Here is a 14,900-nt window from a genome sequence, read left to right on the forward strand (position 1 = left end):
AAAAAAAGTCTCCTAAAAACACACTCTGCAAGATGTATGTAGCCTTTTTACTTACAAGAAAAAGGGGGGAGGGTTATGTGCCACAAATTAGCAAGGCAATTCACACAGTCACGACAAAAATAAATTAAAACAAACACCACTTTAAAAGAGCCCAGGTTGCCTGAAACACAGAAAGTCCACCGTAAAACAGACACAGGTAGCTGAAATGAACACTTTTGAACAAATAATACTATTTACCCAGAAAAATCTCAGAGCTCCTTACCTAGGTCTTTTTGCAATCCTTGAACACTGGGCTGTATCAGGACACAGGGAAGATGCTGAGGCTCACAAAATGGAGGTGGCTGTCTTGGGCTTCCCTCCACAAACATAAGGGGCCAGAGCAGGTGTGGGACAGAGGGGCTCAGGTGCAACAGGGACTCAGAGAGCCAATCAGCTAAGTCCAGTCCCTGTGGGCAGGGGGAAAGGCAGCTGCTGCTCTATTCAGAATCTCCTTGGATACAGACAGGCTGAACCCACCCTTCCAAGCTAGCAGAGTCTACTTTCCAGGTAAGGGAGAGATTGATTAAAAACAAACACTGGAATACTGCTGGGCGCGCACTCTGAAATCAGGCTTTTTTAAAGGCAAAATGCAGGGGGGCAGACAGTTTCTAAACACAATTTAAATCACAGAAACAGATTAAAACAGTCTCCTAAAAAGACACTCTGGAAGATGTATGTAGCCTTTTTACTAAGAAGATAAAAGGGGGGGGGTTATGTGCCACAAACTAGCAAGGCAATTCACACAGTCACTGCAAAAACAAATTTAAAGAAAACTCCACTTTAAAAGAGACCAGACTGCCTGAAACACAGAGAGTCTACAGTTAAACAGACACAGGTAGTTGAAATAAACACTTTTGCACAAATACTATTTACCCAGAATAATCTCAGGTCTCCTAACCTAGGTCTTTTTGCAATCCTTGAACACTGGGCTGTATCAGGACACAGGGAAGATGCTGCGGCTCACAAAATGGAGGTGGCTGTCTTGGGCTTCCCTCCACAAACATAAGGGGCCAGAGCAGGTGTTGGGGCCGGGGCTCAGGTACAACAGGGACTCAGAGAGCCAATCAGCTAAGTCCAGTCCCTGTTGGCAGGGGGAAAGGCAGCTGCTGCTTAATTCAGAATCTCATTGGATACAGACAGGCTGAATCCACACTTCCAAGCTAGCAGAGTCTACTTTCCAGTTAAGGGAGAGATTGTTTAAAAAACAAACACTGGAATACTGCTGGGCGCACACTCTTAAATCGTACATTTTAAAGGCAAAAAACAGGGGGGGGCAAACAGTTTTTAAACGCAATTTAAATCACAGAAACAGATTAAAACAGTCTCCTAAAAACACACTCTGCAAGATGTATGTAGCCTTTTTACTTAGAAGAAAAAAGGGGGGGGTTATGTGCCACAAACTAGCAAGGCAATTCACACAGACACAGCAAAAACACATTTTGAAAAAACACCACTTTAAAAGAGGTCAGGCTGCCTGAAACACAGAGAGTCCACAGTAAAACAGACACAGATAGCTGAAATAAACACTACTGAACAAATAATACTATTTAACCAGACAAATCTCAGGGCTCCTTACCTAGGTCTTTTTGCAATCCTTGAACACTAGGCTGTATCAGGACACAGTGAAGATGCTGAGGCTCACAAAAAGAAGTGGCTGTGTTGGGCTTCCCTCCACAAACTTAAGGGGCTAGAGCAGGTGTGGGTGGCAGACTCAGGTGCAACAGGGACTCAGAGAGCCAATCAGCTAAGTCCAGTCCCTGTCGGAAGGGGGAAAGGCAGCTGCTGCTCTATTTAGAATCTCCTTGGATACAGGCAGGCTGAATCCACACTTCCAAACTAGCAGAGTCTACTTTCCAGTTAAGGGAGAGATGGTTTAATAAACAAACACTGGAATACTGCTGGACGCGCACTCTTAAATCGTACTTTTTTACAAGCGGGCAGACAGTTTTTAAACATAATTTAAATCACAGAAACAGATTAAAACACTCTCCTAAAAACACACTCTGCAAGATGTATGTAGCCTTTTTACGTAGAAGAAAAAAAGGGGGGGGTTATGTGCCTCAAACTAGCAAGGCAATTCACACAGTTACGGTAAAAGCTAATTTTAGAAAAACACAACTTTAAAAGAGGCCAGGCTGCCTGAAACACAGAGAGTCCACAGTGAAACAGACACAGGTAGCTGAAATAAACACTTTTGAACAAATAATACTATTTACCCAGAAACATCTCAGGGCTCCTTTCCTAGGTCTTTTTTGCAATCCTTGAACACTGGGCTGTATCAGGACACAGGGAAGATGTTGAGGCTCCCAAAATGGAGGTAGCTGTCTTGGGCTTCCCTCCACAAACTTAAGGGCCAGAGCAGGTGTTGGGGTGGGGCTCAGGTGCAACAGGGACTCAGAGAGCCAATCAGCTAAGTCCAGTCCCTGTTGGCAGGGGGAAAGGCAGCTTCTGCTCTATTCAGAATCTCATTGGATACAGACAGGCTGAATCCAAACTTCCAAAATAGCAGAGTCTACCTTCCAGGTAAGGGAGAGATTGTTTAAAAAACAAACACTGGAATACTGCTGGGAACGCACTCTGAAATAAGGCTTCTTAAGTCCAAAAAACAGGGGGGCAGACAGTTTTTAAACACACTATAAATCACAGAAACAGATTAAAACAGTCTTGTAAAAACACAGTCTGCAAGATGTATGTAGCCTTTTTAATAAGAAGAAAATAGGGGGGGGGGTTATGTGCCACAAACTAGCAAGGCAATTCACACAGTCACTGCAAAAACAAATGTAAAGAAAGCACCACTTTAAAAGAGACCAGACTGCCTGAAACACAGAGAGTTTACAGTTAAACAGACACAGGTAGCTGAAATAAACACTTTTGAACAAATAATACTATTTACCCAGAATAATCTCAGGGCTCCTTACCTAGGTCTTTTTGCAATCCTTGTACACTGGGCTGTATCAGGACACAGGGAAGATGCTGCGGCTCACAAAATGGTGGTGGCTTTCTTGGGCTTCCCTCCACAAACTTAAGGGGTCAGAGCAGGTGTTGGGGGCGGGGCTTAGGTGCAACAGGGACTCAGAGAGCCAATCAGCTAAGTCAAGTCCCTGTGGGCAGGGGGAAAGGCAGCTGCTGCTCTATTCAGAATCGCATTGGATACAGACAGGCTGAATCCACACTTCCAAGCTAGCAGAGTCTACTTTCCAATTAAGGGAGAGATTGTTTAAAAAACAAACACTGGAATACTGCAGGGCGCACACTCTGATATCGGGCTTTTTTAAAGGCAAAAAACAGGGGGGCAAACAGTTTTTAAACACACTATAAATCACAGAAACAGATTAAAACAGTCTTGTAAAAACACACTCTGCAAGATGTATGTAGTCTTTTTACTTAGATGAAAAAAGGGGGGGGTTATGTGCCACAAACTAGCAAAGCAATTCACACAGTCACTGCAAAAACAAATTTAAAGAAAACACCACTTTAAAAGAGACCAGACTGCCTGAAACACAGAGAGTCTACAGTTAAACAGACACAGGTAGCTGAAATAAACACTTTTGAACAAATAATACTATTTAACCAGACAAATCTCAGGGCTACTTACCTAGGTCTTTTTGCAATCCTTGAACACTAGGCTGTATCAGGACACAGGGAATATGCTGAGTCTCACAAAATGGAGGTGGCTGTCTTGGGCTTCCCCCCACAAACTTAAGGGGCCAAACCAGGTGTGTGGGTCGTTGCGGGCCTCAGGTGAAACAGGGACTCAGAGAGCCAATCAGCTAAGTCCAGTCCCTGTGGGCAGGGGGAAAGGCAGCTGCTGCACTATTCAGTATCGCCTTGGATGCAGACTGGCTGAATCCACACTTCCAAGCTAGCAGAGTCTACTTTCCAGGTAAGAGAGATATTGTTTACAAAACAAACACTGGAATACTGCTGGGCGTGCACTCTGTAATTGTGATTTTTTAAGTGCAAAAAACAAGGGGGCAGACAGTTTTTAAACACAATATAAATCACAGAAACAGATTAAAACAGTCTCCTAAAAACACATTCTGCAAGATGTATGTAGCCTTTTTACTTAGAAGAAAAAACGGGGCGTATGTGCCACAATCTAGCAAGGCAATTCACACAGTCACAGGAAAAAATAATTTAAACAAAAATACCACTTTAACCCCTTCGCTGCCAGGCCTTTTCCCCCTCCTGTGCCGATCCATTTTTTGGCTATTTGGAGCAGTTCGCGCTTAGGCCCTCATAACTTTTTGTTCACATAAGCTACCCACGCCAAATTTGCGTCCTTTTTTTCAACATCCTAGGGATTCTAGAGGTACCCAGACTTTGTGGGTTCCCCAGAAGGAGGCCAAGAAATTAGCCAAAAAACAGTGAAAATTTCGTTTTTTTTTAATAAAATGGAAAAAAGGGCTGCAGAAGAAGGCTTGTGGTTTTTTTACCTGAAAAGGGCATCAACAAAGGGTTTGCCGTGATAAAATCACCAGCTTCCCAGCTTTCAGGAACAGGCAGACTTGAATCAGAAAACCCAATTTTTCAACACAATTTTGGCATTTTACTGGAACATACCCCATTTTTATGATTTGTTGTGCTTTTTGCCTCCTTCCAGTCAGTGACAGAAATGGGCATGAAACCAATGCTGGATCCCAGAAACCGCAACATTTTTGAAAAGTAGACAAAAATCTGAATTTAGCAAGGGGTAATTTGTGTAGATCCTACAAGGGTTTCCTACAGAAAATAACAACTGAAAAAGAAAAATATTGAAATTGAGGTGAAAAAAACATCAATTTTTCTCTACGTTTTGCTCTGTAACTTTTTCCAGCAATGTCAGATTTTCGAAAGCAATATACCGTTACATCTGCTGGACTCTTCTGGTTGCGGGGATATATAGGGCTTATAGGTTCATCAAGAACTCTAGGTACCCAGAGCCAATAAATGCTTGCACACTGCAGTGGGTTTTCAATCTATGCCGGGTATACAGCAATTCATTTGCTGAAATATACAGAGTAAAAAATAGCTATCAAGAAAACCTTTGTATTTCCAAAATGGGCACAAGATAAGGTGTTGAGAAGCAGTGGTTATTTGCACATCTCTGAATTCCGGGGTGCCCATACTAGCATGTGAATTACAGGGCATTTCTCAAATAGATGTCTTTTTTACACACTGTCTTACATTTGGAAGGAAAAAATGTAGAGAAAAACAAGGCGCAATAACACTTGTTTTTCTATTTTATGTTCCCCCAAGTCTCCCGATAAAAATGATATCTCACTTGTGTGGGTAGGCCTAGCGCCCGCGACAGGATATGCCCCAAAACACAACGTAGACACATCACACAAAACAGAGCTGTTTTTAGCAAAGTGCCTACCTGTAGATTTTGGCCTCTAGCTCAGCCGCCACCAAGGGAAACCTACCAAAGCTATGCATTTCTGAAAACTAGAGACCTAGGGGAATACAAGATGGGGTTACTTGTGTGGCTCGGACCAGGTTCTGTTACCCAGAATCCTTTGCAAACCTCAAAATTTGGCTAAAAAAACACATGTTCCTCATATTTCTGTGGCAGAAAGTTCTGGAATCTTAGAGGAGCCACCAATTTCCTTCCACCCAGCGTTCCCCCATGTCTCCCTATAAAAATGATACCTCACTTGTGTGGGTAGGCCTAGCGCCCGTGACAGGAAATGCCCGAAAGCGCAACGTGGACACATCCAAATTTTTGATGGAAAACAGAGGTGTTTTTTGCAAAGTGCCTACCTGTAGATTTTGGCTTGTAGCTCAGCCGCCACCTAGGGAAACCTACCAAACATGTGCATTTCTGAAATCTAGAGACCTAGGGGAATCCAAGATGGGGTGACTTGCGTGGCTCGGACCAGGTTCTGTTACCCAGAATCCTTTGCAAACCTCAAAATGTGGCTAAAAAAACACATGTTCCTCAAATTTCTGTGGCAGAAAGTTCTGGAATCTGAGAGGAGCCACAAATTTCCTTTCACCCAGCGTTCCCCCACGTCTCCCGATAAAAATGATACCTCACTTGTGTGGGTAGGCCTAGCGCCCACGACAGGAAACGCCCCAAAGCGCAACGTGGACACAGCCAAATTTTTTAAGGAAAACAGAGGTGTTTTTTGCAAAGTGCCTACCTGTAGATTTTGGCCTGTAGCTCAGCCGCCACCTAGGGAAACCTACCAAACCTGTGCATTTCTGAAAACTAGAGACCTAGGGGAATCCAAGATGGGGTGACTTGTGTGGCTCGGACCAGGTTCTGTTACCCAGAATCCATTGCAAACCTCAAAAATTTGGCTAAAAAAACACATGTTCCTAACATTTCTGTGGCAGAAAGTTCTGGAACCTGAGAAGAGCCACAAATTTCCTTCCACCCAGCGTTCCCCCACGTCTCCCGATAAAAATGATACCTCACTTGTGTGGGTAGGCTTAGCGCCCGCGACAGGAAACGCCCCAAAGCGCAACGTGGACACAGCCAAATTTTTGAAGGAAAACAGAGGTGTTTTTTGCAAAGTGCCTACCTGTAGATTTTGGCCTGTAGCTCAGCCGCCACCTAGGGAAACCTACCAAACCTGTGCATTTCTGAAAACTAGAGCCCTAGGGGAATCCAAGATGGGGTGAGTTGTGTGGCTCGGACCAGGTTCTATTACCCAGAATCCTTTGCAAACCTCAAAATGTGGCTAAAAAAACACATGTTCCTCAAATTTCTGTGGCAGAAAGTTCTGGAATCTGAGAGGAGCCACAAATTTCCTTTCACCCAGCGTTCCCCCACGTCTCCCGATAAAAATGATACCTCACTTGTGTGGGTAGGCCTAGCGCCCACGACAGGAAACGCCCCAAAGCGCAACGTGGACACAGCCAAATTTTTTAAGGAAAACAGAGGTGTTTTTTGCAAAGTGCCTACCTGTAGATTTTGGCCTGTAGCTCAGCCGCCACCTAGGGAAACCTACCAAACCTGTGCATTTCTGAAAACTAGAGACCTAGGGGAATCCAAGATGGGGTGACTTGTGTGGCTCGGACCAGGTTCTGTTACCCAGAATCCATTGCAAACCTCAAAAATTTGGCTAAAAAAACACATGTTCCTAACATTTCTGTGGCAGAAAGTTCTGGAACCTGAGAAGAGCCACAAATTTCCTTCCACCCAGCGTTCCCCCACGTCTCCCGATAAAAATGATACCTCACTTGTGTGGGTAGGCTTAGCGCCCGCGACAGGAAACGCCCCAAAGCGCAACGTGGACACAGCCAAATTTTTGAAGGAAAACAGAGGTGTTTTTTGCAAAGTGCCTACCTGTAGATTTTGGACTGTAGCTCAGCCGCCACCTAGGGAAACCTACCAATCCTGTGCATTTCTGAAAACTAGAGACCTAGGGGAATCCAAGATGGGGTGACTTGTGTGGCTCGGACCAGGTTCTTTTACCCAGAATCCATTGCAAACCTCAAAATTTGGCTAAAAAAACACATGTTCCTCACATTTCTGTGGCAGAAAGTTCTGGAATCTGAGAGGAGCCACGAATTTGCATCCACCCAGCGTTCCCCCACGTCTCCCGATAAAAATGATACCTGACTTGTGTGGGTAGGCCTAGCGCCCGCGACAGGAAATGCCCCAAAGCGCAACGTGGACACAGCCAAATTTTTGAAGGAAAACAGAGGTGTTTTTTGCAAAGTGCCTACCTGTAGATTTTGGCCTGTAGCTCAGCCGCCACCTAGGGAAACCTACCAAACCTGTGCATTTCTGAAAACTAGAGCCCTAGGGGAATCCAAGATGGGGTGACTTGTGTGGCTCGGACCAGGTTCTATTACCCAGAATCCTTTGCAAACCTCAAAATGTGGCTAAAAAAACACATGTTCCTCAAATTTCTGTGGCAGAAAGTTCTGGAATCTGAGAGGAGCCACAAATTTCCTTTCACCCAGCGTTCCCCCACGTCTTCCGATAAAAATGATACCTCACTTGTGTGGGTAGGCCTAGCGCCCACGACAGGAAACGCCCCAAAGCGCAACGTGGACACAGCCAAATTTTTTAAGGAAAACAGAGGTGTTTTTTGCAAAGTGCCTACCTGTAGATTTTGGCCTGTAGCTCAGCCGCCACCTAGGGAAACCTACCAAACCTGTGCATTTCTGAAAACTAGAGACCTAGGGGAATCCAAGATGGGGTGACTTGTGTGGCTCGGACCAGGTTCTGTTACCCAGAATCCATTGCAAACCTCAAAAATTTGGCTAAAAAAACACATGTTCCTAACATTTCTGTGGCAGAAAGTTCTGGAACCTGAGAAGAGCCACAAATTTCCTTCCACCCAGCGTTCCCCCACGTCTCCCGATAAAAATGATACCTCACTTGTGTGGGTAGGCTTAGCGCCCGCGACAGGAAACGCCCCAAAGCGCAACGTGGACACAGCCAAATTTTTGAAGGAAAACAGAGGTGTTTTTTGCAAAGTGCCTACCTGTAGATTTTGGACTGTAGCTCAGCCGCCACCTAGGGAAACCTACCAATCCTGTGCATTTCTGAAAACTAGAGACCTAGGGGAATCCAAGATGGGGTGACTTGTGTGGCTCGGACCAGGTTCTTTTACCCAGAATCCATTGCAAACCTCAAAATTTGGCTAAAAAAACACATGTTCCTCACATTTCTGTGGCAGAAAGTTCTGGAATCTGAGAGGAGCCACGAATTTGCATCCACCCAGCGTTCCCCCACGTCTCCCGATAAAAATGATACCTGACTTGTGTGGGTAGGCCTAGCGCCCGCGACAGGAAATGCCCCAAAGCGCAACGTGGACACAGCCAAATTTTTAAAGGAAAACAGAGGTGTTTTTTGCAAAGTGCCTACCTGTAGATTTTGGCCTCTAGCTCAGCCGCCACCAAGGGAAACCTACCAAAGCTATGCATTTCTGAAAACTAGAGACCTAGGGGAATACAAGATGGGGTTACTTGTGTGGCTCGGACCAGGTTCTGTTACCCAGAATCCTTTGCAAACCTCAAAATTTGGCTAAAAAAACACATGTTCCTCATATTTCTGTGGCAGAAAGTTCTGGAATCTTAGAGGAGCCACCAATTTCCTTCCACCCAGCGTTCCCCCACGTCTCCCTATAAAAATGATACCTCACTTGTGTGGGTAGGCCTAGCGCCCGTGACAGGAAATGCCCGAAAGCGCAACGTGGACACATCCAAATTTTTGATGGAAAACAGAGGTGTTTTTTGCAAAGTGCCTACCTGTAGATTTTGGCTTGTAGCTCAGCCGCCACCTAGGGAAACCTACCAAACATGTGCATTTCTGAAATCTAGAGACCTAGGGGAATCCAAGATGGGGTGACTTGCGTGGCTCGGACCAGGTTCTGTTACCCAGAATCCTTTGCAAACCTCAAAATGTTGCTAAAAAAACACATGTTCCTCAAATTTCTGTGGCAGAAAGTTCTGGAATCTGAGAGGAGCCACAAATTTCCTTTCACCCAGCGTTCCCCCACGTCTCCCGATAAAAATGATACCTCACTTGTGTGGGTAGGCCTAGCGCCCACGACAGGAAACGCCCCAAAGCGCAACGTGGACACAGCCAAATTTTTTAAGGAAAACAGAGGTGTTTTTTGCAAAGTGCCTACCTGTAGATTTTGGCCTGTAGCTCAGCCGCCACCTAGGGAAACCTACCAAACCTGTGCATTTCTGAAAACTAGAGACCTAGGGGAATCCAAGATGGGGTGACTTGTGTGGCTCGGACCAGGTTCTGTTACCCAGAATCCATTGCAAACCTCAAAAATTTGGCTAAAAAAACACATGTTCCTAACATTTCTGTGGCAGAAAGTTCTGGAACCTGAGAAGAGCCACAAATTTCCTTCCACCCAGCGTTCCCCCACGTCTCCCGATAAAAATGATACCTCACTTGTGTGGGTAGGCTTAGCGCCCGCGACAGGAAACGCCCCAAATCGCAACGTGGACACAGCCAAATTTTTGAAGGAAAACAGAGGTGTTTTTTGCAAAGTGCCTACCTGTAGATTTTGGCCTGTAGCTCAGCCGCCACCTAGGGAAACCTATCAAACCTGTGCATTTCTGAAAACTAGAGCCCTAGGGGAATCCAAGATGGGGTGAGTTGTGTGGCTCGGACCAGGTTCTATTACCCAGAATCCTTTGCAAACCTCAAAATGTGGCTAAAAAAACACATGTTCCTCAAATTTCTGTGGCAGAAAGTTCTGGAATCTGAGAGGAGCCACAAATTTCCTTTCACCCAGCGTTCCCCCACGTCTCCCGATAAAAATGATACCTCACTTGTGTGGGTAGGCCTAGCGCCCACGACAGGAAACGCCCCAAAGCGCAACGTGGACACAGCCAAATTTTTTAAGGAAAACACAGGTGTTTTTTGCAAAGTGCCTACCTGTAGATTTTGGCCTGTAGCTCAGCCGCCACCTAGGGAAACCTACCAAACCTGTGCATTTCTGAAAACTAGAGACCTAGGGGAATCCAAGATGGGGTGACTTGTGTGGCTTGGACCAGGTTCTGTTACCCAGAATCCATTGCAAACCTCAAAAATTTGGCTAAAAAAACACATGTTCCTAACATTTCTGTGGCAGAAAGTTCTGGAACCTGAGAAGAGCCACAAATTTCCTTCCACCCAGCGTTCCCCCACGTCTCCCGATAAAAATGATACCTGACTTGTGTGGGTAGGCCTAGCGCCCGCGACAGGAAATGCCCCAAAGCGCAACGTGGACACAGCCAAATTTTTAAAGGAAAACAGAGGTGTTTTTTGCAAAGTGCCTACCTGTAGATTTTGGCCTGTAGCTCAGCCGCCACCTAGGGAAACCTACCAAACCTGTGCATTTCTGAAAACTAGAGACCTAGGGGAATCCAAGATGGGGTGACTTGTGTGGCTCGGACCAGGTTCTGTTACCCAGAATCCTTTGCAAACCTCAGAATTTGGCTAAAAAAACACATGTTCCTCACATTTCTGTGGCAGAACGTTCTGGAATCTGAGAGGAGCCACAAATTTCCTTCCACCCAGCGTTCCCCCAGGTCTCCCGATAAAAATGATACCTCACTTGTGTGGGTAGGCCTAGCACCCGCGACAGGAAACGCCCCAAAGCGCAACGTGGACACATCCAAATTTTTGAAGGAAAACAGAGGTGTTTTTTGCAAAGTGCCTACCTGTAGATTTTGGCTTGTAGCTCAGCTGCCACCTAGGGAAACCTACCAAACCTGTGCATTTCTGAAAACTAGAGACCTAGGGTAATCCAAGATGGGGTGACTTGTGTGGCTCGGACCAGGTTCTGTTACCCAGAACCCTTTGCAAACCTCAAAATTTGGCTAAAAAAACACATGTTCCTCACATTTCTGTGGCAGAAAGTACTGGAATCTGAGAGGAGCCACAAATTTCCTTCCACCCAGCGTTCCCCACGTCTCCCGATAAAAATGATACCTCACTTGTGTGGGTAGGCCTAGCGCCTGCGACAGGAAACGCCCCAAAGCGCAACGTGGACATATCCAAATTTTTCAATGAAAACAGAGGTGTTTTTTTGCAAAGTGCCTACCTGTAGATTTTGGCTTGTAGCTCAGCTGCCACCTAGGGAAACCTACCAAACCTGTGCATTTCTGAAAACTAGAGACCTAGGGTAATCCAAGATGGGGTGACTTGTGTGGCTCGGACCAGGTTCTGTTACCCAGCATCCTTTGCAAACCTCAAAATGTGGCTTAAAAAACACTTGTTCCTCACATTTCTGTGGCAGAAAGTTCTGGAATCTGAGAGGAGCCACAAATTTCCTTCCACCCAGCGTTCCCCCACGTCTCCAGATAAAAATGATACCTCACTTGTGTGGGTAGGCCTAGCGCCCGCGACAGGAAACGCCCCAAAGCGCAACGTGGACACATCCAAATTTTTGAAGGAAAACAGAGGTGTTTTTTGCAAAGTGCCTACCTGTAGATTTTGGCTTGTAGCTCAGCCGCCACCTAGGGAAACCTACCAAACCTGTGCATTTCTGAAAACTAGAGACCTAGGGGAATCCAAGATGGGGTGACTTGTGTGGCTCGGACCAAGGTCTGTTACCCAGAATCCATTGCAAACCTCAAAATTTGGCTAAAAAAACACATGTTCCTCACATTTCTGTGGCAGAAAGTTCAGGAATCTGAGAGGAGCCACGAATTTGCTTCCACCCAGCGTTCCCCCATGTCTCCCGATAAAAATGATACCTCACTTGTGTGGGTAGGCCTAGCGCCCGCGACAGGAAATGCCCCAAAGCGCAACGTGGACACAGCCAAATTTTTGAAGGAAAACAGAGGTGTTTTTTGCAAAGTGCCTACCTGTAGATTTTGGCTTGTAGCTCAGCCGCCACCTAGGGAAACCTACCAAACTTGTGCATTTCTGAAAACTAGAAACCTAGGGGAATCCAAGATGGGGTGACTTGTGTGGCTCGGACCAGGTTCTGTTACCCAGAACCCTTTGCAAACCTCAAAATTTGGCTAAAAAAACACATGTTCCTCATATTTCTGTGGCAGAAAGTTCTGGAATCTGAGAGGAGCCACAAATTTCCTTCCACCCAGCGTTCCTCCACGTCTCCCCCGATAAAAATGATACCTCACTTGTGTGGGTAGGCCTAGCGCCCGCGACAGGAAACGCCCCAAAGCGCAACGTGGACATATCCAAATTTTTTAAGGAAAACAGAGGTGTTTTTTGCAAAGTGCCTACCTGTAGATATTGGCTTGTAGCTCAGCTGCCGCCTAGGGAAACCTACCAAACCTGTGCATTTCTGAAAACTAGAGACCTAGGGGAATCCAAGATGGGGTGACTTGTGTGGCTCGGACCAGGTTCGTTTAACCAGAATCCTTTGCAAACCTCAACATTTGGCTAAAAAAACACTTGTTCCTCACATTTCTGTGGCAGAAAGTTCTGGAATCTGAGAGGAGCCACAAATTTCCTTCCACCCAGCGTTCCCCCACGTCTCCCGATAAAACTGATACCTCACTTATGTGGGTATTCCTAGCGCCCGCGACAGGAAACGCCCCAAAGCGCAACGTGGACACATCCAAATTTTTGAAGGAAAAAGAGGTGTTTTTTGCAGAGTGCCTACCTGTAGATTTTGGATTGTAGCTCAGCCGCCACCTAGGGAAACCTACCAAACCTGTGCATTTCTGAAAACTAGAGACCTAGGGGAATCCAAGATGGGGTGACATGTGTGGCTCGGACCAGGTTCTGTTACCCAGAATCCTTTGCAAACCTCAAAATTTGGATAAAAAAAACACATGTTCCTCAAATTTCTGTGGCAGAACGTTCTGGAATCTGAGAGGAGCCACAAATTTCCTTCCACCCAGCGTTCCCCCACATCTCCCTATAAAAATGATACCTCACTTGTGTGGGTAGGCCTAGCGCCCGCGACAGGAAACGCCCCAAAGCGCAACGTGGACACATACACATTTTTGAAGGAAAACAGAGGTGTTTTTTGCAAAGTGCCTACCTGTAGATTTTGGCTTGTAGCTCAGCCGCCACCTAAGGAAACCTACCAAACCTGTGCATTTCTGAAAACTAGAGACCTAGGGGAATCCAAAATGGGGTGACTTGTGTGGCTCGGACCAGGTTCTGTTACCCAGAATCCTTTGCAAACCTCAAAATGTGGCTAAAAAAACACATGTTCCTCAAATTTCTGTGGCAGAAAGTTCTGGAATCTGAGAGGGGCCACAAATTTCCTTTCACCCAGCGTTCCCCCACGTCTCCCGATAAAAATGATACCTCACTTGTGTGGGTAGGCCTAGCGCCCGCGACAGGAAATGCCCCAAAGCGCAACGTGGACACAGCCAAATTTTTGAAGGAAAACAGAGGTGTTTTTTGCAAAGTGCCTACCTGTAGATTTTGGCCTGTAGCTCAACCGCCACCTAGGGAAACCTACCAAACCTGGGCATTTCGGAAAACTAGAGACCTAGGGGAATCCAAGATGGGGTGACTTGTGTGGCTCGGACCAGGTTCTGTTACCCAGAATCCATTGCAAACCTCAAAATTTGGCTAAAAAAACACATGTTCCTCACATTTCTGTGGCAGAAAGTTCTGGAATCTGAGAGGAGCCACGAATTTGCTTCCACCCAGCGTTCCCCCATGTCTCCCGATAAAAATGATACCTCACTTGTGTGGGTAGGCATAGCGCCCGCGACAGGAAATGCCCCAAAGCGCAACGTGGACACAGCCAAATTTTTGAAGGAAAACAGAGGTGTTTTTTGCAAAGTGCCTACCTGTAGATTTTGGCTTGTAGCTCAGCCGCCACCTAGGGAAACCTACCAAACCTGTGCATTTCTGAAAACTAGAGACCTAGGGGAATCCAAGATGGGGTGACTTGTGTGGCTCGGACCAGGTTCTGTTACCCAGAACCCTTTGCAAACCTCAAAATTTGGCTAAAAAAACACATGTTCCTCACATTTCTGTGGCAGAAAGTTCTGGAATCTGAGAGGAGCCACAAATTTCCTTCCACCCAGCGTTCCCCCACGTCTCCCGATAAAAATGATACCTCACTTGTGTGGGTAGGCCTAGCGCCCGCGACAGGAACCGCCCCAAAGCGCAACGTGGACATATCCAAATTTTTCAAGGAAAACAGAGGTTTTTTTTGCAAAGTGCCTACCTGTAGATTTTGGCTTGTAGCTCAGCTGCCACCTAGGGAAACCTACCAAACCTGTGCATTTCTGAAAACTAGAGACCTAGGGGAATCCAAGATGGGGTGACTTGTGTGGCTCGGACCAGGTTCTGTTACCAGAATCCTTTGCAAACCTCAAAATTTGGCTAAACAAACACATGTTCCTCACATTTCTGTGGCAGAAAGTTCTGGAATCTGAGAGGAGCCACAAATTTCCTTCCACCCAGCGTTCCCCCACGTCTCCCGATAAAAATGATACCTCACTTGTGTGGGTAGGCCTAGCACCCGCGA

Source organism: Pleurodeles waltl, chromosome 9 (assembly GCF_031143425.1).
Source record: "Pleurodeles waltl isolate 20211129_DDA chromosome 9, aPleWal1.hap1.20221129, whole genome shotgun sequence".
In the NCBI taxonomy this organism is placed as follows: Eukaryota; Metazoa; Chordata; class Amphibia; order Caudata; family Salamandridae; genus Pleurodeles; species Pleurodeles waltl.